Source organism: Crinia signifera, chromosome 6, assembly GCF_055691185.1.
Source record: "Crinia signifera chromosome 6, ASM5569118v1, whole genome shotgun sequence".
Classification (NCBI taxonomy): Eukaryota; Metazoa; Chordata; class Amphibia; order Anura; family Myobatrachidae; genus Crinia; species Crinia signifera.
In genome coordinates, this window is record NC_139222.1 from 105,263,519 (window position 1) to 105,289,146 (window position 25,628).

At 42.0% G+C, this 25,628-nt stretch overlaps 1 protein-coding gene and 2 pseudogenes across 1 annotated transcript in view; 2 read left to right on the plus strand and 1 right to left on the minus strand.

Annotated features, from left to right (window-relative positions):
- OPRL1 (opioid related nociceptin receptor 1) overlaps positions 1-25,628 on the plus strand; it is a 135,800-nt gene that overhangs the window by 42,991 nt on the left and 67,181 nt on the right. The gene's annotated exons all lie outside the window — the stretch shown is intronic.
- On the minus strand, positions 14,319-14,436 carry LOC146011771 (5S ribosomal RNA; annotated as a pseudogene).
- On the plus strand, positions 22,466-22,583 carry LOC146011772 (5S ribosomal RNA; annotated as a pseudogene).

Below are 25,628 nucleotides of genomic sequence, written 5' to 3' on the forward strand. Positions count from 1 at the left end.
TGCCAGTTCTGAAATGTCAACATTCTCTAAGAACTTGCAGCACCGTATTAGCATTAGGCTATGGGAGTCGAGAGTTAGGGTTAGGCTGTGGGAGGGTTAGGCTGTGGTAGGGTTAGGCTATGGAGGGGAGGGTTAGGGTTAGTTAGGCTATGGAAGGGGAGGATTAGGGTTAAGCTATAGGAGGGGAGGGTTAGAGTTGGGCTATGGGAGGTCAGTGCTAGGCTATATTGGGGAGGGTTAGGGTTAGTTAGGCTATGGAAGGGAAGATATAGTGTTAGGCTTTGGGAGGGGATGGTTAGCATTAGGATATTGGAGGGGAGGGTTGTGTCTCAAGTACTAGGGGTAGTTTATGGATTACACTGTGGAACTGGAGCACGCCAAGCATGTCAACATTACAACCATGTTGACCTTCTCAAATGGACATTATGAATATAAAAAAAAAATTCTGTATTGTGCTCCTCGATACTGGTCTGGTACGGCTCCGCCAGTGATAGAGACATATGCAGACTCCAAAAGGTGGTTAGAACTGCAGAAAAGATCATTGGAGTGGACCAGGACCTGTACTTGTCCAGAGCAAAAAAGCAGACAACGATTATAGTCAAGGACCAACTACATCCTGGCCATGGCTTGTTTTACCTGCTGCCATCAGGCAGATGCTACAGTGCCATTCCCACCAGGTCCACCAGAAGCCTAAAACGTTGACACTTGCTGACATACACACAAAAACCAGGTCGATATTTTCCTGTGCTGACCATTTTCCAGTCGACATTTTGCTTGTGTTGAACTTTCAACCATGTTGCCTAAAGCATGTTATGGTTTTTGATGTGTCAACATTTTGCTTGTCAACCAATTGTGGTTGACCTATTGGCTGTCAGACTAGAGGCTGTTGACCTGATAATCCACACCCCTACTCTTTTAGATGCTCTGACTACAGTATATATACTCATAAGTATAACCTTTTACTTTGCATAGATCATTCTAAAGAATATTTCAGTGCAATGTAGAAAAAAAAGTAGGTACTGTATATACCATTTGCAACATTTATGCATCCCATTTTAAAGAAGGGGGTCAATTTTAATTTTGTTGGGTACTTTATAAGTCACAATCAGTGCTTTGGAATGATAATAAAACGTTCATGAAATGTCAAATACAACTACTCCCACTCCCAACAGGATTCACTAAGCTTCTGTGGATCTTTAAAAACAAGCCAGCATAAGCATGTGTGTAACATGACTCAGGAATAGCACCCACTGCTATATAATCACGCAAATATCTAAATGTCAGAAAAATAATGTGTGGTTGGAAAACAAATCTTACCCACTAACCTATATTACTTGAGGGAACTAGTATGCATCTCATGTAAGATACAAATCTATTTCTATTTAATGGTCTGCACACATTCTTTCTCCTAAATAGACCTCCAGCACAAACATGTTGAGGATACTGAGGATATCAAAATAAGCTGTGTTTAACTACCATATTCACATCCACAGATAAGGGATTGTACGTAACACCGATGCTAATGTAAATTAGTTATTTATAGACATCTGAAATGCCACAAAGGCCAGTATTCAATGAGGAAAATTCTCTGTGCATGGCGAGAGATTTTTTCTCTCGCCATGCACTCTCCGTGTTCCGGAGCCTCCTGCTCCCACTATTCAACGTATTTAAGACTCGCCGCCACTCGCGGCGAGTCTTAACCCCTGCAGCGGACCAGCGTCCGCGGCAGGGAGCTGACAGGGAGCCGTGGGACGGTGGCATCCAGGGAGATTAAAGTCTCCCTGGATGCCCCAGAACATATGTGGAGGGTAGGGGGCCCCCCCGGGACCCAGGCAGCACAGGCTGCCCCCCCCTATAGCCAGCGGGGGACCCAGTATTCACTGCACCCGTTTGTGCATATTAACGATCGGGTGCAGTGAATATATGAATATCTAATGAGCGGCTCGAGCGCTCCGGCCCCCTGCTGGCTGCACTGTGTAAAAAAAAAAAAAAATTTAAAAAAAAATTTTTTTTTTATTAAATATATATTCATGTCCTATAAGCACATGAATAAAAATAACATGCCCCTTCACAGAAAAAAAAAACCAGATTTTTTTACACCAAAATTTAAAAAAAAAACCTTTTAGATTAAAAGTTCACATTCCAGCTCTCCATCAAAAGATGGAGAATTTCTACACGGAGAGAGACGGCGAAAATCACTTAGAAAGACGGCGAATATTTCACATTGAATAGGGTGGTTCACTTTTGGAGAGCAAAATACTCCGTCCAAGGCGAAAAAAGCAAAAATTCTCCATAAAACACGGAGAATTTTTCTCATTGAATACTGCCCAAAGTGTCCCAACATGTCTTCTTAGGTGCAGGACTTATTCCGCTGCACTGACTGCAACATTTTGCTGGGAGGTTAATAATCAGATGAAGAATGATATTCAGTCTGATGGGAGTGTTGTGAGTATGTAACAGGAGTGGCTGCAAACCCAGATGCTTAATTGCATACACTGGAGACCATACTCTGTTGGAGAGTCTACACCTGGCATGGGGCTGCTGGAAGTCCTGATGTTATCTACAATGGTTTCGACTGCAGACACTCCAAATGGGCATCACAGCCCTTCCACGATCAGACACATGGATATAAACTAGGGGAAAAGCTAGTTAGTCGTGAGAGTTAGTCGTCATAGATGAAGAAACATTAACTACTTCATGCCCGCAAGAGTGCCTCTGTTAATCACTGTTTGTATTTACATTTGATCTGTGCACCATGACTATATACAACCACTTGGGTCATGTTTTATATATTGCACAAAAAGTGGGGATTTCCAACCACGGGCGCAGGCTGAAGTCTTATGGATCCTCCTGGATTCTCCTTAGCGGTGTCTCGACCATGTAAGGGAAATTCAGAAGGAAAGGTCGTGATTACTACTACCCAAAGTATAGTTTTACTGTAGTAAATATATGACGTGTTTCTTGTAAATCAAAAAGGAAGCGTACCCTACTTACAGTAAGCAGGGCAGCGTAAATACATGTAGCGGTTTCTCTTTTTTTCTTCCTTTTTTCCTCTTATCTTCTTTCTTAGATTTTTCTTCCTTTTTTCTGTTTTCTCTCTTTCTGCGGACCACCTCTCACAGTATATACCTCGGTATTGTAGGAAAAGTACACAATATGTATAGTTAGTGATTTGTTCTCAGTGTGATGGAAAATTAAAGAGAAACACCCAGTGGACGAATGAAGTGAAGAGGTGGTGATTGGATCGTACCTTACTCACCAAGGTAAAGGTAAGGTACACATATAAGGGTTTCTTTATTTTGGAGAGGTTCTAATACACTTTAAGGATGATGGCGTACCCCTACTCACGTCAGTAGGGATTTCTTTACACCCGTAGCGTGTTCTTTAAAGGGGCTTTGACCTTGGCCGGAAAACCGCAGTTGTTCTCTCCAGGATGTATGGTGGTGTGTATACAAATATAATAAAAATATGTTAGATCTTAGTGGGTCTCTAAATCCTATGTGAAAAACACCCGGTGCTCACATGAAGTGGAGTGGTGGTAATCGGATCGTACCTTACTCACCAAGACAAAGGGTAAGGTACATATATAAAGGTTTCTTTCATATGGGGAGATTCTGTTTCCTCTATAAACCCAAGAAGTAATGGCGTACCCCAACTCACGTCAAGGGAGATTTCTTTATACACGTAGCGTGTTCTTTATATGTGGAGGGAGGCTTGACCTTGATCCGAAGATGGCAATTTTTCTCTCCTAATAATATAGTGCAGGAGACAATATAATATGAAAGAATGTGTTTAATCTATTCAGTGAGTCTCTATATCATGTACGTATAGAGATTATTCCTATTAGAGGGTGTGCAATAAAACCAAGAGGTACTAGTATCGTACCATAACTCACACGGTTATGGTACGATACTAGTACCTCTTGGTTTTATTGCACACCCTCTAATAGGAATAATCTCTATACGTACATGATATAGAGACTCACTGAATAGATTTAACACATTCTTTCATATTATATTGTCTCCTGCACTATATTATTCGGAGAGAAAAATTGCCATCTTCGGACCAAGGTCAAGCCTCCCTCCCCATATAAAGAACACGCTACGTGTATAAAGAAATCTCCCTTGACGTGAGTTGGGGTACGCCATTACTTCTTGGGTTTATAGAGGAAACAGAATCTCCCCATATGAAAGAAACCTTTATATATGTACCTTACCCTTTGTCTTGGTGAGTAAGGTACGATCCGATTACCACCACTCCACTTCATGTGAGCACCGGGTGTTTTTCACATAGGATTTAGAGACCCACTAAGATCTAACATATTTTTATTATATTTGTATACACACCACCATACATCCTGGAGAGAACAACTGCGGTTTTCCGGCCAAGGTCAAAGCCCCTTTAAAGAACACGCTACGGGTGTAAAGAAATCCCTACTGACGTGAGTAGGGGTACGCCATCATCCTTAAAGTGTATTAGAACCTCTCCAAAATAAAGAAACCCTTATATGTGTACCTTACCTTTACCTTGGTGAGTAAGGTACGATCCAATCACCACCTCTTCACTTCATTCGTCCACTGGGTGTTTCTCTTTAATTTTCCATCACACTGAGAACAAATCACTAACTATACATATTGTGTACTTTTCCTACAATACCGAGGTATATACTGTGAGAGGTGGTCCGCAGAAAGAGAGAAAACAGAAAAAAGGAAGAAAAATCTAAGAAAGAAGATAAGAGGAAAAAAGGAAGAAAAAAAGAGAAACCGCTACGTGTATTTACGCTGCCCTGCTTACTGTAAGTAGGGTACGCTTACTTTTTGATTTACAAGAAACACGTCATATATTTACTACAGTAAAACTATACTTTGGGTAGTAGTAATCACGACCTTTCCTTCTGAATTTCCCTTACATGGTCGAGACACCGCTAAGGAGAATCCAGGAGGATCCATAAGACTTCAGCCTGCGCCCGTGGTTGGAAATCCCCACTTTTTGTGCATTGTATCGTTTTTTCAGTTATTGGGTGATAACTGGGGGTCTGTACAGTCCATAGGCAGCATAGCGCCACCACAGGTCATTTTCTATACTCTTCGAGAAATGTTTTATATATTGTAACTAACACAGGTAGCAGTTATTCCGTCAAGGTTTTTAAGTCAGCAAATATTTTAACATAAAATTTCTTTCATTATCATTAACCCTCACAATTTAAAATAATAGATGTCTAGCAACTATTTTTGGCACTGCATTAAGTGAGAGCAGCTTAACTGCTAAGCAGCCTCTTTCTGGATCTACTGTCTCTCATTGTCTCCCAGGCTCGGTAGAGACTCTTTTTTTTGGCCTAATTTTGGGTTTTCCTTTCTAGTTCCCCAATCCTATACATTTTGCATCATGCAAGACATGCATCTATTTCATGCAGTTTCGTAATCACACATTCGTTTAATCTATTGGTGGAGTATACAAAGATCTAAGGCTTGAAAAGTGACAAATCATTGTCTTATAATAATAACACTTCTCCTATAAACCCACAACTCCTGGGGTAAAAAGCTGTGGGATGAGGCCATGACTTGTCCCTCCTACATAAATTGATATTATTGTTTCCACACCATGAAGACCATCTTGTTACTTGATTCATTTGCTGCTCTCATCTTTCATTTTACTGTCTCTGCAGTATTTTATTTGAACCTTGTAAATGTTACATATTTATAACTTATATACTAAGCCCAATGTTTGGCGCTAGAACAGAATTCCTCCAAACTGTTGTGGGTTTCTGTCTAGTGCAGAGGTTCCCAAACTTTTTTGAATCATGGCACCTTAGAGTATCAGAATATTTGTCAGGGCACCCCTAGGCCAAAGTTTGTTACCAAGAAAAAAAAAATCAATAAAATAAGCTGTGCTTAAATATCATCCTTAGGTCCAGTTATGTGGTGAGGAACACAATTCACTTCTGTTTCCCCACATATTTTATAATTGGAAGCCCTAAGCACTGATTTTGCCTTCTTTCATTGGCCATAAATAATTTGAATTGGTTTTGGACCACCAACCTGAGGCACCCCTGCAAGTGCTCCGAGGCACCCCTGGGAGCCTAGGCGCACAGTTTGGGAACCACTCGTCAAGTGGAACATCTGTATGCCAATCTTTTCTATGAAGTGGTAGCAGTACAGTACTCCCAGTGTGAATGGACGTAGAATCCTGTTGATGAGATGAGGAACCTGAGAGGTTCAAACTCTGGAGATGCTAAAGTGCTTTATTTGGTGAGTTTCCTATCAATTTTCTTTATTGTTTCGTAAGGTGAAGGGAGACCTCTTCTATACCTTATCAGTATTTGGTTATGTCTTTAATTTTCCTCAACCTTGGCATAGAAGTGGGATACAAATCCTGAAAAACTAGTACAGTAGCTTGTTCCCCAACGGGATGTCGAGGGAGTGCTAAACTAGTGAGTACATTTGATTTTTCGAGCAAATTGTATAGTCAAAAATACATTCTCTCAGCAAGGCTGAATCCTGTGATCAAGGTTTGACAACTTGGTAGACTCTGTCCAAGATCAACATGTCACCTGGAATGGGAGAAGCAATTGATAAAAAAATAGGAAGATGTAGTCTTTAATATTAGCGGACTATGCAAACTCAGGAATATTATGGATGCCAAGGTTATTTCTACATCCCCTGTTGTTAAAGGTCTTCTTGTTTATTGGACAGTAATAGAAAGTCATTACATATTTGTTTAATGCCTTCTGCAAACATCTGTTGGAATATAATAATCACTTTCCAGGACATCAATACCGGTATCAAATTTAGTGATCTCAATTTTAAAGGCCCAAAACTTCTTTGTAAACTACTGTATAGTTAGCCAGACTGATATTTTGTATATCAGACAGGATGATTGAAATGCCAGTCTTTGTGGAGGGAGCAGAATAAATCCTCAATGCACAATTTGCTCTCGGAGATGACTGGAATGAAAGTAGTAGGTATTTGAGAGTCAGTAGGTATTTGAGGAATGAGTCACCATAAAATAGGAGACAGGGTTTAGTGAGGCAGATTTCTTGCCCTTGGTCATAAATAATGACACAGGTCACAGGACTGGAGACAATAAAAAGGAGGCACATGGCAATGCAGCCCTTTATCGAGGTTCAGTACTCTCCATGTGGAAGAACAAAAACACCACTCCATTGTCAAGATGGTTGGCATATGACCCTATGAAATCAAACTACCCACTAGTCTGTATCATGGAGCTAGCAAATTTAATAAAGTTTTTTGGGGGATACTCTTAATGGGTGCGATAGCAGCCAAGGTGTAGTCACTTTCCAATATAAATACCACAACATTTAAAGAAAACACATAAAACACAGAAGTGGAAAAAACACTACCATTGGTGTTTTGAACTATTAGACTATAAATATACCTTTATGTGTTCATTCTCCTCACACATTCTGTGAGTTTGTTATACTGTAACACCATTTAGCTTCAACTTTTGCGATTTTATTTGTTTAAATTTGAACCTACTGTACCCCTTCTTTGTCACTCCTGTCTGTCTGATCCTCCCACTTAGAATGTAAGCTCTCACCGGCAGGGCCCTCTCTCCTTGTGTGTTTTTCTTAGAATATATATATCTCTGCCATCCTGATAATTGCTTGTGTCCTGTCCTCTGATGCAACTATCCTTATTTACCATGTAGATGTGCTAAATTGTCTTTTACTGTAATTATTTGTTTTTTTGCTCATTTATGTATTATTAGGTGCTGCAGAACACTTGTGGCACCATATAAATAAACAATAATAATAACTTCATTAGATTAAATTTATTACACAGTGGTTTTTCTTTGATTTATGCATTTTATAGTAATTTAACCACGAGTTGAGACAACCGTCAATGGAGAACTAATGACTAATGCGACCACCAGATGAGGAATCTTTTACTTCCTTAAAAGGGATATATATTTTTTTCCTTTGATACATTGCTTGTGGTTTCTAGCACGGTTGGCAGTGTATCTTCCACTTCTGTGATTCATGTACCATGGAACTGGCTCATAAGGTAAGATAGAGAAGATATGCAAAAAAGTAGAATAGGAGTGGAGTGGGGTGCCGGACAGTTTCCCGACAGTCGGGAGCCCAACAGTCATTACCCCAACGTCAGGACCCCGACAGTCAAAACCCTGACACTCGGGGTTCCGACGGCCACCGGCTATTCTCCCTTGTGGGGGCCACCTCCCCCATAGAGGGAGAATAGAATAGGTGGCGAGTAAAGCGAGCCACTGTGCCCGCAGTGTGGCGAGTGCAGCGAGCCCACAAGGGGCTTTGTTGCGCTCGCTCAGCTGTCTGAGTCCGGCCAGTCGGTATCCCGATGTCGGGCTAACGACTGTCGGGATTCCGACTGTCAGGACCATATACCACACCCGCGGAGTGGACCACTACAGCAGTACTAGAAAGAACATTGTAAAGACTGTCTAGTTTCAACCTAATGGAGATTAAGTGGTGATAATAGTAGTTAGGTGCACTGCTTATATTACATATGTAGTGCCACCGTCCCATGCTGTACGCTCCAGTTGGTGTATCGAAATGTACACACTGTGGCTTACCACAAGGGGCAAGCCTTGAATTGTTGGTATTTAAGCCAGATTATATGGGCTAATGCTCATCCGCTGTGGGTTTTCTGCATAAGGAAATTGCCTAATAACTGAATAGAAGCAGACAGTAAATTTACTAAGATGGGAGTTCTAGTGAAGATGGGTTGTTGCCCATAGCAACCAATCATATTCTATCTATTATCATGTAGAAGAGGCTAAACAAATAAGTACAGTCTGATTGGTTGCTAAGGAAAACATCCCATCTTCAATAGAACTCCCATCTTAGTAAATTTAGCCCACAGCATCAGAGTCAACAGTGGCTAAAGCAGCGGGTTTAACGCCTGGACATGTTTACTTAATGACAGACTCTATGAGCCCGGTGTGTTTATACCAGAGTATGATTCAAATGTGAAGAGATAGCACTGGTCCATCTGAAAAGTCAGGTGAATCCTACAACTCAACACAGGAGGTGTACTAAACTGCAAGCAATCTTTGGCTTCTGGAAGAGTTGTGACATGGACCCAAAGTCTGATACAGCTGTACAGGATAACTGACATTCTGAACACACATTCTACCCTCCAGCAGAAGAACTGCCTATAGATAGTGCTATAAACTCTGAAGTTCCAAATGTAGACAGGTTGGTCTGCCAAACAAGGACAGCTGATGATTGGACATGTACCAGACAGATGCAATACTTACTTCCAATGGGGAAAGTTCAGGTATAGGGAATCATGGAGCTGCAAGCAGTCGGATAGCAATATATATCCACAAGCATTGCGATTCATGGCTACAAAACAACATCCATGGGAAGACTCTACATTAATCCAGTCAAATCACCACCAGGCCATGCCTCACAATGCAAAGCCAAACTTCCAATGTAGCTTAAGCTAGTACAGCTGGTACAGCTACTGTATAAGAACAGCAGTCTCTGCTAATGGTGCCCCAGAGGTTTGATGATGGCCACTTCAGGCAAATAGTGGTGGGCAGGCCACTTCTCCTGGGAGTACGGTAATGTGGCTGGTGTTGGTATTGAAAAAAAGAATAATAGGGCCAGATGCACTAAACTTCAAAAGGGATAAAATGGAGAGTGCTAAACAGCTAGCCCATCAGCTTCTACCTGTCTTGTCACAGTCTGTGTTTGAAAAGTATCAGGCAGGAGCTGATTGGCTGGTTGTTTATCACTCTCCATTTTATCAATTTTGAAACTTAGTGCATCTGGCCCCTTATCTGAAAACTCTGTCAGCTGCAGTGTCTATTACAGCTGTGCATATACTAGTGAACACACTGGGTACACAACGAGGCATCCAGCCATCTTGGCCGTTATGCCAAAGCCACATTAGGTTGTTTTATTTTTTTGCCAGGAGATCTCATCCACACAATAAATCTCTAATTTCTTCTTTTCTCCACAAACAATGGTCAGATGGGGGCAATGTAAACAATACTGGGCTAGTATGTGATATGGGTGCAGTGATCTGACAGGGATACCATCTAACACAGTAATAATTACAATGCATTTGCGGTCTCATGGCTTATCAATCTATATCTCTAGACCAGGGGTTCTAGTGAGGGGAAACAGGGTGGAACTGAGTTCCACCACCTCTAATGGCGAGGTGCAACATTTTAATCTGTACATTAATTCTCACATAAAAGCATTCTAGTTTGCAGGGGGGTGGCAAAAAACCCTACCACTGGCCCTGTCTCTGCCTAATGGGGGAGGGGGTTAATTAGGTAGCATAGAGAAATGAGTTCCCCCATCTCTTCCCTGCTCAAGACACCTATAGATGGAATATTCCTTTAAACAAACATAAATGTACAGAAACATTGGAGGGAGGGAGACAAGTGCCACAGCAAACTCGCGTATGAGTCATTAGGAATATAATGCATAAGAATAGTCCTACAGAATTGCAGCTGTTTTGCTGTACCAATTGGAACACCTGCTATGGATTGGAGGAAATTTGATCTAAATACATTCTCAGACTCTACTGAAAATCAAGTAATGGAAATAGGAAAATGTCAGAACCTCAGTAACAAACAACTGTACTTAAATGACAACTGTCCGGGTGATAGGTCCACAGTGTCTAGATCGGCAGTCAGTAGAATGACACCAGAAGGTTGTATTTGCCTTCCCTCCCTGAATAGCATCATCGTGGCCCCACCCCCTGCTGTGCAATTCCTGTACTGCCGGCATTTCACAGCAGGGGCATGGCCATGATAATGCGATCGCAATGGCCACGCCCCACAAAGCTCAATTGTTGAGCTCTGCCTCCGGTCCCACCCCTTTCATGCCACGCCCACCGGTTCCACACCCTACTTATTTAGATTGTAGGCAACCCTGCAAACGGTCAACATGCACACATTCGACATTGAAAAAAGGTCGTCATTGAAAAAGGTCAACATTGAGAAAATGTTAACACAATCCAAAAAATTATATCTGGGGTTGGATACCGTCATCGGCAGGCAGGGAGGGGGGTGACTATTTGGGGGAGGGGGGATCTGGACCCATGCTGCATTCAGCAGCATGACCCTCCTTACAAGGTAGTAGAAATAGACTGTGCTGCACAATCTTTTTCTACTTTAGATTCTGATGCCGCGCATCCAGATCCCATCACGATCTTACACGATGCCGCGCATCCGATCTTACACGGTCTTAACACTGTTTGTTTTGAACTAACTAGCTATTGATTTTGACTATAGAGTCAAAATCATTAGCCAAAATCGCACCTTATGTACACACCTTTACCCACAGTTTCTTCAATGAATTATTTTAAGTATATAATATATAAATTATGAAATACACCATAAGGGTGTTCGTACTTCACTGAGCAACAGAAGTCAACAAAAATATAATCACACTAGCCCCGGGAGCTTACTCTCTGATTAACTGAAACGGTTAATCGAAAGTCAATATGTGTCTGTGTTACCAAGGCCCAATCTAATACTGCTATTGATTGACGGTAATGTTTCCAGTGGATCTGCATTAAAAATGTACTTGAAATGCATGAAAAAGTAATTGAATTTCTCCTGACTCTTGAGGAGCAGGTCAAAAGTAATTGGATTATGCAAGATGGAGGCATCGTGACCTCCTCAGCAACAAAAGTTTCACAATGGGGGAGATGGAGAAGTTTATATCTGTGCCCCTTCCCTGTCCACATGTTTAAATATTAATATTTAGGGTTGATGTGTAGTACTACAGTTATATTGGCATAATACTCCTATATTGAAAATGAAATAATTATTCATTAAAAACCACATACAACATATTGATCAATGTCAGTCACAGCAGATTAAAATTGCTTTGAGGATAAGCATGAGAAAACAAGATAATTGTTTGGCTCTAGATCTTGTTAAATTTTCCAGGATTTAGTTAACTTAATCTAAGAGCGATGCAAACTGACCTCCTGTGGGTCACAGTGTCCTGTGTGGGGGGGGTTTAGAACAGATACTGTTAGTAGTAAAAACTAGTCGGTTACAATACCCAATTGGTACATAAAATGGTCGTATATCTGGACAGTGTTATTAATAAATAAATAAATGGGCATTTCCATGTAAAATATAAATATTTACAAAATTAATCTTCTTGTTAAGTTCCATCAAATACCAATATCCATTCTTTTCCCCTTTAAAAGAACAAATGAGTCTGCTTTCGTTATGCATACAAATTGCAAATATCAATGGAATAAATCACATCATTCATAATAGTAATACTATAATTGGGAGAGATCAAAACACATGCAGCCCATCAGAAGTGCCTAGCTGCCGACTGTCATCCTAGGTAATCAGACAGGCACAGACAGGATGCATTTTGAGAACATGCCTATACTGTGTTTGATCAGTGCTTGCGTTCCCCCCGCCACGTTCCACCACCATGTCTCTCTTTGCATAAGTGCAAATTGCATCTGAATGTATAAAGCCAGAAATGTGCAAGAGGTTTATGCATGTTTGCAGTACGAAAAAAACCCAAAACAAATAACAGTTTCCACCAAGAAAACTCCTCCAAATTTTCCCTAATGGTGACAAAAGTTGTGATATCATTTATCTTGATTTCAGTCATTACATTACAATATGGGGGAAATTTACTAAAGGAAATTTGTAAAAACTATGTGTATTTGTATCCAGAAATACACTTATTTAATACTCTTTACCTAGGACGGCGCCCATCGCGGGCATCGCGTCCATCGTATGCACTAAAGTAACGGGTGCGACGCGACGGACGCGATGCCCGCGATTTCCCATAGGGATCAATGTTAAATTTTTCAATGGACCCGATTTTTCAGTTCATTGCCTCAATGCCCGTGATTTTGCCATAGGAAACAATGTTAAATGGGCCACAGAGCCCAAATAGGCACCGTTAGCAGTGAAATGTCCCCCACAATTGTTAACGACACCCCACGATCCACGCGAACCCGAAGCGTGGCGAGCGCAGCGAGCCCGCGAGGGGCGGCGGTACGCGTCCTCCGACCTTTTCATACCCCCACTATCCACGTCGGCGTGGAGTTGAGAATAGAATAGTGTGGCGAGCGCAGCGAGCCACCGAGCCCGAAGCATGGCGAGCGCAGAGAGCCCCGCGAGGGGACGCGGATACCTGTGAAGCCCGCGTAGGGCCGCGTTTACCTGTGAAGGTATCCGCGTCCCCTCGCGGGGCTCGCTGCGCTCGCCACGCTTCGGGCTCGGTGGCTCGCTGCGCTCGCCACACTATTCTATTCTCAACTCCACGCCGACGTGGATAGTGGGGGTATGAAAAGGTCGGAGGACGCGTACCGCCGCCCCTCACGGGCTCGCTGCGCTCGCCACGCTTCGGGTTCGCGTGGATCGTGGGGTGTCGTTAACAATTGTGGGGGACATTTCACTGCTAAGGGTGCCTATTTGGGCTCTGTGGCCCATTTAACATTGTTTCCTATGGCAAAATCGCGGGCATTGAGGCATTGAACTGAAAAATCGGGTCCATTGAAAAATTTAACATTGATCCCTATGGGAAATCGCGTCGCACCCGTTACTTTAGTGCATACGATGGACGCGATGCCCGCGATTTTTTACACCCGATGACCGCGATGGACATCGTGGGCGCCGTGCTAGGTAAAGAGTACCCTTATTTTTGACATTTACTATCCCAAAAATACGAGAGGGGGGGTGGTCACGAGAATGACCAAAAAGGGAACATGCAAACGGGTTTTTGGGGCACACTTGATGATAATGTAGTATATGTGAAGAGATGATATGTGGGTGAAATAAGACTTAACTTTTATTAAGGAATAACTCTAAAACAAGGTGATATTTCAAATTGATGCAAATAATGCACAAAACAAGACAATATGTATTCAATAGAATAGATGTGGAAATATCACAAAATATAAGGTTGTTAACCTGTCAAAAAAGAAGAAAGAGGGTCCTTGATATAATTTGTAAGAGTGGGCGCAATGTTTAAGATGAAAATACAAATATACCTGTAACAAAAAGTCCCTGTTGTTAAACAGAAGTTTGTTCAATTAATATCAATAAATGAAATTTATACAGGGTACAGGTATGTAATAGTGGATGCTTGACACACTAAATACAGGATTTAGGAGATGTATATAAATGAACCTGTCTCCGTCTTATAATTATAAAAAAAGAGATTAATACCATTCAGTGGGAGGTAATAATGGGGGGTCACTACCGGACAGTGAGAAGTAATAGTGAAGATTAAAGAATGTGAAAAAAGCCGAAGCTATAGAGAGATTAGTAAGATTGAGCTGAGTCCAGAAGGTGATCTCCTGCCTGCAATTTGATTACAACACCCGGTATTCCCAAAGGGTCTTCCCAAAGGTACTAGCCGGGCCCATCACTGCTTAGCTGCTGAAATCGGAATGGGTTCAGGCGATCCAGTGAGGTATGATAGTAATATTGTTGGCATGCGAAAGGGATACCAGCATTTGAGGCTCAAATGAAAAAAGGTGCTTCTGCTGTCAGAGGCGCCGTTGGTGGTCCACCCTGGTGCTCACCTGCATTGCAGGGGGGATGGCTGCGGCACCACTGATGAGAGAGCACTGAAGTAAAAAGATATCAGCAAAAAAGAGGATGGGCTGGTGTCAATGGTGCGGTCCTTAACCTCTGCTGTCCATCATCCACCTTTGGGTGTCCAATGATGAATGAGAGAGTCAAGGATTGCTGATCCAGTCCCAGAAAAAGAAGAAAAAATTGAAAAAATTATTATATCGGGGACAGCACAACCAATGATGTTGTTGCTGGTAATGTTGTTGCTGGGAATAGAATGAGGTTTGCCAAAAGTAGCAGGGATTAGTTAATTAAAAGTTTTTTTCGGTTTTGTGTCCTCATTAATGGTGCATCCTAGTCCCCATAGATGTCAGTAAGTGGGAATTTCTGACCGGAGCTATTGTGCCACCTTGAGGAAGTTTATTGCTGGATTGCCCAGTCTGTATGCTACACTAACAATTAGAGCGATTGTTTTCTGCTGTGTATTTAGGAAAGCAGATAATTGGACAGACTGGGTTGTGGGTTCTGTGTCGATGTCCACAGAGTATAGGGAGGGGAAAATGGGGGATAGTTACTATATTTAAGTGCCAATAACAATCAAATGTGCATGCAATTGAGATCAGGAACTGTTAATATTCACAGTGCTGGTCTCATGTTGATATACAGTTACTGCTGGTAAAGAGAATTCAATCTTATATTGGTAGTAGTATTGTGCACAAAGTAAAGTAATGTAGCAGTATATTATACAAAGTATCTTGTGATAGTTTTTTCACTCAGAGTTTCATACATAGGTTCAAATAATGTTATGCGCATGGAGTTTCATAACCAAAGACAAAATAATATGAGGTAAAATTACTATCTGTTTAAGGTAATTGCTGCCTGTAGTTGCAGGCGAAGATGGTCAGGTGTACTATTAATTAGAGCAGCCGCTGGTACATTTGCAAGATGACTAAAGTAATAAACATAGCCGCTGGTACATTTGCAAGATGACTGAAGTAATAGACACCATGTGTGACGGTTCCCGGAACAGAGTCACGGAGGCCGTCTATAACGTATAAGGTATTGCTGATTCGTCTGGGGGAGAAACAATGAGGGAAGGCTAAGGCAGCCAACTCCCCACGGAGAGTGAGGGGAGAGACGGTACTTAGCTTAGGAGATGCGGCACCCGGCGCCAGATGACGGGAGCCGTTGATGATGTCAGGTAGTGACCGGCGTGGAAGACGGAGGCTGGGGGTGTGTCAGAGGCGTATCCTCACACGTGTTTCGCCTGTGGCTTTCTCAAAGGACGCTGACAGGGAAGCAGAACAGCCGGTATTAAGTGCGTGGCTCTGTCCAATCGGAGCCAGGGGGCGGGTAAAGGGGTGAGTGACATTTAGGATGAAAAAATGGGTTTAGCCGTGGAGTGAATTGGAAACAAATGAGAAGGGAAAGGAAAAAAAAAGGGGGGCGTTTATACAGGGGACGCAGTGTTGCACTGTGCCCGAATGGTACTTAAGGGTTTGAGCATGTTAAGCTGGTGAACACGGGGATTAAGAGCTGGGTGCTAAATGTCTTGCTGGAGTCTTGCTGGAGTAATGCTGTGATAGTTAGTTAATAAAAGGCATGATCATTATATCAGGATTCTATAAATTGCAGAAAAATGTCCTATTGTTAATGATAATAAATAAGACCAAAACATGTTTCTAGAATGATTGTTAGCCATTGCAAGGGCTAATGATGAAAGAATGAATAAATTAACTAGAAAGCTCTTAATAAATGTTTACATAAAAAATGTTGGTGGTAGTCCTGTAAAAATTGCTGGACAGACTATTGAAACATTTGAATGGATAAGTGATGGTTCAGATTGCACTTGTTGGTCACCTACTTATAGTATAAAATAAATAGTGGTCCTGCATAAACTTAATATATATTGTATAATCCATACTGTCAAAAAATAGCAGATATTTTATTAATTAGAGAAATATGGTAGTCACCCTTGTATAATGTCCCTTATATCATAGTAAATGGGAAGGAAGTATGGGTATAGATACTGGGAATAGTAGTACAAGCAAAAAGAAAATAATGTATAAATGTGTGTAAATGGATCACGAGGTAAGAAAAACTATCATGAGAGTGGTCCCGAAAAAGGAGGGAGCAACACTATGGATACACCATAAATTTTAATCATAAGATGAATATGATAGTCTCCCTTATATGGTGTCCCTTACGTCGTAATAGATGGGAAAGAGGTATGGGTGTAGATACTATCGAATGATGGTACAAGCAAAGCGAAAATAGAGAGAAGAAAATATTCTATGAATGTATATATACTGGTCACGAAGTAAGAAAAAAGGGGTCTGAATAGCATGAGAGTGGTCCCGAAAAAAGAGGGAGCCACAATATGAATGCAGCATGGCTGGGGGAGTGGGGATAGAAGGAAAACAAGTTAGAGGAAACAGGGATTACAAGAAAGCACTATAATTGATGCCTTCGTTGAGGCCTTTGGGAGTGAGGGATCCCAAGTGGAAGATCCACCAGGTTTCTTTGCGGAGGAGTGCTTGGTTGGTATCTCCTCCTCTTCGTCCAAGATGCAATTGTTCCAAACCGCAGAATTTGAGATCATTGGTATTGGAGGCATGTTTTTTCAGAAAATGTCGTGCCACCGATGTTAGAGTTTTCATTTTGGATTGATCGCTAACGGCATTTCTGATGTTGCCTAGGTGTTCCAGAATCCTCTGTTTGAGAGGCCTGGAGGTCATACCTATGTATCTCAATTGGCATGGGCATGTGATACAGTAAATGACGTTGGGAGTCTTGCAATTGAAGTGTTCCCTGATCAGAATCGGTGTTCCGAATTTATCATCAACGGTTTTGATATTGTTGACATGTCCACATGCTTTGCAATTACCACATGGGTAGGTCCCTGTGATCAGCGGTTTCTTCGGTTGGTTTGCGGTGTAGTGGCTATGCACCAAATTATCCTTCAAGTTCGGTGCCCTGCGCCAGCTCATGTCCACTCGTGTGTTCAGATTAGCGGCGAGATCGGGGTCAGACAGAAGAATGGGCCAATGTCGTTGGATAATATTTTTAATTGATTTCCATTCCGGACAGAAGTTTCCTACCAGTCGGATCGTATTGGACGTGGTGTCTTTGGGGCTTTTGAACAAGATCTTCTCGCGGGAGGTAGATAGTATGGCTTTCTTTGATCTCTTGATGAGTCTTTTAGAGTAACCACGTTCGTGGAGTCTCTGCGATAGATCTTCACACTTGTCCTTGAATACCTGATCATCAGAGCAATTGCGTCGGAGTCTTAAGAACTCGCCTTTTGGAAGGTTGTCAATGGTCGGAGGGAAGTGTGAGCTGGTACTGTGAAGCAGGCTATTCGTGGAGGTGGACTTTCGATACAGTTCCGTGGAGAGCATGTTGTTAGTATCCCTGTAAATTCTCAGATCTAGGAAGTTGATACTGTTACTGTCGCATTCGAAAGTAAACTTCAAATTCAGGTCGTTGGTGTTTAATCGCTCGATAAATTGGGTAAGGTGGAGTTTGGACCCTTTCCAGATAACAAGGATGTCATCAATGTATCTCATCCAGCTTTGGATACATTCAGTATCAGGGTCATTTTGGAAGACAACTTCCCTCTCCCACCATCCAAGGAAGAGGTTTGCGTACGTGGGAGCACAAGCCGCTCCCATCGCAGTACCCCTTCCTTGGACGTAGTAATAATTCTCGAAAATGAAGTAATTTTTCCGGAGTGAGAAGTCCAGGAGCTCCAATAGAAATTCATGAAAGGGGGTGATGCCCTCCATTTGCATGAAATATCTCACTGCTCGGATGCCAAGGTCATGCTTAATACAATTGTAGAGTGACTCTACGTCTAATGACACGAGAAGATGGTCATCATCTAATTGTATGTCGTGAAGTTTCTGGAGGACATCAGTGGTATCCTTGGTGTATGATGGTAAACCAACCACATGGTGACGGAGATGGATGTCCAGGAAGGTGCAAGCATTCTCAATTAAGGAGCCATTTCCAGATACAATAGGTCTTCCGGGTGGCTCTTCCAAGCACTTGTGGACCTTTGGAAGTAAATAGAATGTCGCTACCCTTGGTGTGGGGTTCTCTAAATATTTGTGCTCTGATTTGGTAATGACTCCATTAGCAACTGCCCTGCCAATAATTTTGTTATATCCAAGTAGGAAATTCGAGGTGGGGTCGAACATAGATTTAGTATAACATGATGTGTCGTTGAGTTGTTTGTGTGCCTCTTTCAAGTACATCTGGACAGGCCATATGACTATGTTTCCACCTTTGTCAGATGGTTTGACAACAATATCCGTGAGTTCTTTGATTTCTCTGAGTGCTTTTGCTTCCTGTTTGCTCAAGTTACCTTTTGGTAGGAATTTGTTCATTTTTTTCCTAAGGTACAGTTGGTCCAGGTCCTTGGCAACCAGGTTGGTGAAGACTCGTACTTCTGGACAGATGGTGTCTTGCGGGAAGAATGTCGAGCGCTTCTTGCATATGGGTCTGCTGTTGTTGGGTTCTTCCGGACTTTCCAGTTCTTCAAGCTCCTCAATAGCCTGCAATTCACGTGGTGACCATTCTGGGGTCCGTTCAGAATCTATGGACTCTTTGCGAGAGGCATGGAATTTGGTGAGAAGAAGTTTGCGACTGAATAACTGTATACTAGTTTCCCATCGGAATCTATCAAACTTGCCGGTGGGTGAGAAGGAGAGACCTTTGTGAAGAACATTTTGTTGATCAGTGGTCAGAATGTGAGAGGACAGATTAATGATTTGGAGGCCAGAGGTTGGTGGAACTAATTGGGTTTCTTCCTCTGAGACTGCCGACTCGGTTGTCGCGGCTCCCATTGTGTCCAGTCCCTTCTTCGATTTCTTCTTGGACCTTCTTGTCTTCCTCCCCCTCGATGGGAACCCCTTCCCCCTCCAAAATCTAAAAAATGTTGCTGATTGTTGGTGTGTGAGCTGTCGTATGAGTTGTCACTCAGTTCGTCAGCACTCGAGTACTCAGACTCTGAAGGAGATGGTGTACCTCTTCTATCTTGGTTGTAATTTTTTCTTGGGGCTCTTTGAAAACGTGTCCAGTTGAATATTTTTCCAGTCGCAAAATCTCTTTGGTCTCTGAGAAACTTAGTTTTTTTGCGGTCTATGATAATTGTCTCATAATGGTCTAGTTCTTTCTTATTTTTATCGAAGTTAGCTTGGAATTGTGTATCTTGCTCCCATTTCTCTAATTTTTTGCCTAATTCCTCAATGTTTTTAGAACATTCTTCTAGGATCAGGTTGTTATGACGAATCAAGATGGACATCAGCTCCTGAGAGCATTTCAGGAGACTCGTCTCCCACTCTTTCTTGAGAGACTCGTCTCCCAAAGGCCTCAACGAAGGCATCAATTATAGTGCTTTCTTGTAATCCCTGTTTCCTCTAACTTGTTTTCCTTCTATCCCCACTCCCCCAGCCATGCTGCATTCATATTGTGGCTCCCTCTTTTTTCGGGACCACTCTCATGCTATTCAGACCCCTTTTTTCTTACTTCGTGACCAGTATATATACATTCATAGAATATTTTCTTCTCTCTATTTTCGCTTTGCTTGTACCATCATTCGATAGTATCTACACCCATACCTCTTTCCCATCTATTACGACGTAAGGGACACCATATAAGGGAGACTATCATATTCATCTTATGATTAAAATTTATGGTGTATCCATAGTGTTGCTCCCTCCTTTTTCGGGACCACTCTCATGATAGTTTTTCTTACCTCGTGATCCATTTACACACATTTATACATTATTTTCTTTTTGCTTGTACTACTATTCCCAGTATCTATACCCATACTTCCTTCCCATTTACTATGATATAAGGGACATTATACAAGGGTGACTACCATATTTCTCTAATTAATAAAATATCTGCTATTTTTTGACAGTATGGATTATACAATATATATTAAGTTTATGCAGGACCACTATTTATTTTATACTATAAGTAGGTGACCAACAAGTGCAATCTGAACCATCACTTATCCATTCAAATGTTTCAATAGTCTGTCCAGCAATTTTTACAGGACTACCACCAACATTTTTTATGTAAACATTTATTAAGAGCTTTCTAGTTAATTTATTCATTCTTTCATCATTAGCCCTTGCAATGGCTAACAATCATTCTAGAAACATGTTTTGGTCTTATTTATTATCATTAACAATAGGACATTTTTCTGCAATTTATAGAATCCTGATATAATGATCATGCCTTTTATTAACTAACTATCACAGCATTACTCCAGCAAGACTCCAGCAAGACATTTAGCACCCAGCTCTTAATCCCCGTGTTCACCAGCTTAACATGCTCAAACCCTTAAGTACCATTCGGGCACAGTGCAACACTGCGTCCCCTGTATAAACGCCCCCCTTTTTTCCTTTCCCTTCTCATTTGTTTCCAATTCACTCCACGGCTAAACCCATTTTTTCATCCTAAATGTCACTCACCCCTTTACCCGCCCCCTGGCTCCGATTGGACAGAGCCACGCACTTAATACCGGCTGTTCTGCTTCCCTGTCAGCGTCCTTTGAGAAAGCCACAGGCGAAACACGTGTGAGGATACGCCTCTGACACACCCCCAGCCTCCGTCTTCCACGCCGGTCACTACCTGACATCATCAACGGCTCCCGTCATCTGGCGCCGGGTGCCGCATCTCCTAAGCTAAGTACCGTCTCTCCCCTCACTCTCCGTGGGGAGTTGGCTGCCTTAGCCTTCCCTCATTGTTTCTCCCCCAGACGAATCAGCAATACCTTATACGTTATAGACGGCCTCCGTGACTCTGTTCCGGGAACCGTCACACATGGTGTCTATTACTTCAGTCATCTTGCAAATGTACCAGCGGCTATGTTTATTACTTTAGTCATCTTGCAAATGTACCAGCGGCTGCTCTAATTAATAGTACACCTGACCATCTTCGCCTGCAACTACAGGCAGCAATTACCTTAAACAGATAGTAATTTTACCTCATATTACTTTGTCTTTGGTTATGAAACTCCATGCGCATAACATTATTTGAACCTATGTATGAAACTCTGAGTGAAAAAACTATCACAAGATACTTTGTATAATATACTGCTACATTACTTTACTTTGTGCACAATACTACTACCAATATAAGATTGAATTCTCTTTACCAGCAGTAACTGTATATCAACATGAGACCAGCACTGTGAATATTAACAGTTCCTGATCTCAATTGCATGCACATTTGATTGTTATTGGCACTTAAATATAGGAACTATCCCCCATTTTCCCCTCCCTATACTCTGTGGACATCGACACAGAACCCACAACCCAGTCTGTCCAATTATCTGCTTTCCTAAATACACAGCAGAAAACAATCGCTCTAATTGTTAGTGTAGCATACAGACTGGGCAATCCAGCAATAAACTTCCTCAAGGTGGCACAATAGCTCCGGTCAGAAATTCCCACTTACTGACATCTATGGGGACTAGGATGCACCATTAATGAGGACACAAAACCGAAAAAAACTTTTAATTAACTAATCCCTGCTACTTTTGGCAAACCTCATTCTATTCCCAGCAACAACATAACCAGCAACAACATCATTGGTTGTGCTGTCCCCGATATAATAATTTTTTCAATTTTTTCTTCTTTTTCTGGGACTGGATCAGCAATCCTTGACTCTCTCATTCATCATTGGACACCCAAAGGTGGATGATGGACAGCAGAGGTTAAGGACCGCACCATTGACACCAGCCCATCCTCTTTTTTGCTGATATCTTTTTACTTCAGTGCTCTCTCATCAGTGGTGCCGCAGCCATCCCCCCTGCAATGCAGGTGAGCACCAGGGTGGACCACCAACGGCGCCTCTGACAGCAGAAGCACCTTTTTTCATTTGAGCCTCAAATGCTGGTATCCCTTTCGCATGCCAACAATATTACTATCATACCTCACTGGATCGCCTGAACCCATTCCGATTTCAGCAGCTAAGCAGTGATGGGCCCGGCTAGTACCTTTGGGAAGACCCTTTGGGAATACCGGGTGTTGTAATCAAGTTGCAGGCAGGAGATCACCTTCTGGACTCAGCTCAATCTTACTAATCTCTCTATAGCTTCGGCTTTTTTCACATTCTTTAATCTTCACTATTACTTCTCACTGTCCGGTAGTGACCCCCCATTATTACCTCCCACTGAATGGTATTAATCTCTTTTTTTATAATTATAAGACGGAGACAGGTTCATTTATATACATCTCCTAAATCCTGTATTTAGTGTGTCAAGCATCCACTATTACATACCTGTACCCTGTATAAATTTCATTTATTGATATTAATTGAACAAACTTCTGTTTAACAACAGGGACTTTTTGTTACAGGTATATTTGTATTTTCATCTTAAACATTGCGCCCACTCTTACAAATTATATCAAGGACCCTCTTTCTTCTTTTTTGACAGGTTAACAACCTTATATTTTGTGATATTTCCACATCTATTCTATTGAATACATATTGTCTTGTTTTGTGCATTATTTGCATCAATTTGAAATATCACCTTGTTTTAGAGTTATTCCTTAATAAAAGTTAAGTCTTATTTCACCCACATATCATCTCTTCACATATACTACATTATCATCAAGTGTGCCCCAAAAACCCGTTTGCATGTTCCCTTTTTGGTCATTCTCGTGACCACCCCCCCTCTCGTTGCCTTACAGTTTAAATACTGAACATCCTTGGGAGCACCACCAGCCAAACACTGCCATTATATATCCAAAAAAGAGCAGTAACTACGCTGGTTCTCTATATCTAATACCACTATACAATTGTTACTCAATGTATATTTCAAACCAGTGCCAATCCTTCTTTCAAAATGTACGTAGTTCCAAACTGAGTTCTTTCTCAGGTTCTTGGATTTGAGCACGGTACTCGATCTATTTTGTATCTCTGACCTCTTTTATTACTCCACAAGACACCAACTTCGAGGTGGTAGTACAGCCGACTTCACCTTGTGATTACAATTACACCTTACTATGTCCACATTCAACTTACGAAGCGAATTAACAAGTCGACACAGAATAAATGACTTCAATACTATTTTCCCAACTCAATCAACGTCGACTGAGACCGACCAAACGTGGGATGACGATTTGGCCAGTCTGAAGAGATTACTCCAGAAACAAATACGCACAAACTGGGACCTCTCCAGTCTGGAGAATTATTATAAGCAAAAAATCACGCCACGAGGCCTTAGACCGAAAACTTTCCCGGCCTTCGATCTGGCCACTGACACTCTCAAGAAAGAGTGGGAGACGAGTCTCCTGAAATGCTCTCAGGAGCTGATGTCCATCTTGATTCGTCATAACAACCTGATCCTAGAAGAATGTTCTAAAAACATTGAGGAATTAGGCAAAAAATTAGAGAAATGGGAGCAAGATACACAATTCCAAGCTAACTTCGATAAAAATAAGAAAGAACTAGACCATTATGAGACAATTATCATAGACCGCAAAAAAACTAAGTTTCTCAGAGACCAAAGAGATTTTGCGACTGGAAAAATATTCAACTGGACACGTTTTCAAAGAGCCCCAAGGAAAAATTACAACCAAGATAGAAGAGGTACACCATCTCCTTCAGAGTCTGAGTACTCGAGTGCTGACGAACTGAGTGACAACTCATACGACAGCTCACACACCAACAATCAGCAACATTTTTTAGATTTTGGAGGGGGAAGGGGTTCCCATCGAGGGGGAGGAAGACAAGAAGGTCCAAGAAGAAATCGAAGAAGGGACTGGACACAATGGGAGCCGCGACAACCGAGTCGGCAGTCTCAGAGGAAGAAACCCAATTAGTTCCACCAACCTCTGGCCTCCAAATCATTAATCTGTCCTCTCACATTCTGACCACTGATCAACAAAATGTTCTTCACAAAGGTCTCTCCTTCTCACCCACCGGCAAGTTTGATAGATTCCGATGGGAAACTAGTATACAGTTATTCAGTCGCAAACTTCTTCTCACCAAATTCCATGCCTCTCGCAAAGAGTCCATAGATTCTGAACGGACCCCAGAATGGTCACCACGTGAATTGCAGGCTATTGAGGAGCTTGAAGAACTGGAAAGTCCGGAAGAACCCAACAACAGCAGACCCATATGCAAGAAGCGCTCGACATTCTTCCCGCAAGACACCATCTGTCCAGAAGTACGAGTCTTCACCAACCTGGTTGCCAAGGACCTGGACCAACTGTACCTTAGGAAAAAAATGAACAAATTCCTACCAAAAGGTAACTTGAGCAAACAGGAAGCAAAAGCACTCAGAGAAATCAAAGAACTCACGGATATTGTTGTCAAACCATCTGACAAAGGTGGAAACATAGTCATATGGCCTGTCCAGATGTACTTGAAAGAGGCACACAAACAACTCAACGACACATCATGTTATACTAAATCTATGTTCGACCCCACCTCGAATTTCCTACTTGGATATAACAAAATTATTGGCAGGGCAGTTGCTAATGGAGTCATTACCAAATCAGAGCACAAATATTTAGAGAACCCCACACCAAGGGTAGCGACATTCTATTTACTTCCAAAGGTCCACAAGTGCTTGGAAGAGCCACCCGGAAGACCTATTGTATCTGGAAATGGCTCCTTAATTGAGAATGCTTGCACCTTCCTGGACATCCATCTCCGTCACCATGTGGTTGGTTTACCATCATACACCAAGGATACCACTGATGTCCTCCAGAAACTTCACGACATACAATTAGATGATGACCATCTTCTCGTGTCATTAGACGTAGAGTCACTCTACAATTGTATTAAGCATGACCTTGGCATCCGAGCAGTGAGATATTTCATGCAAATGGAGGGCATCACCCCCTTTCATGAATTTCTATTGGAGCTCCTGGACTTCTCACTCCGAAAAATTACTTCATTTTCGAGAATTATTACTACGTCCAAGGAAGGGGTACTGCGATGGGAGCGGCTTGTGCTCCCACGTACGCAAACCTCTTCCTTGGATGGTGGGAGAGGGAAGTTGTCTTCCAAAATGACCCTGATACTGAATGTATCCAAAGCTGGATGAGATACATTGATGACATCCTTGT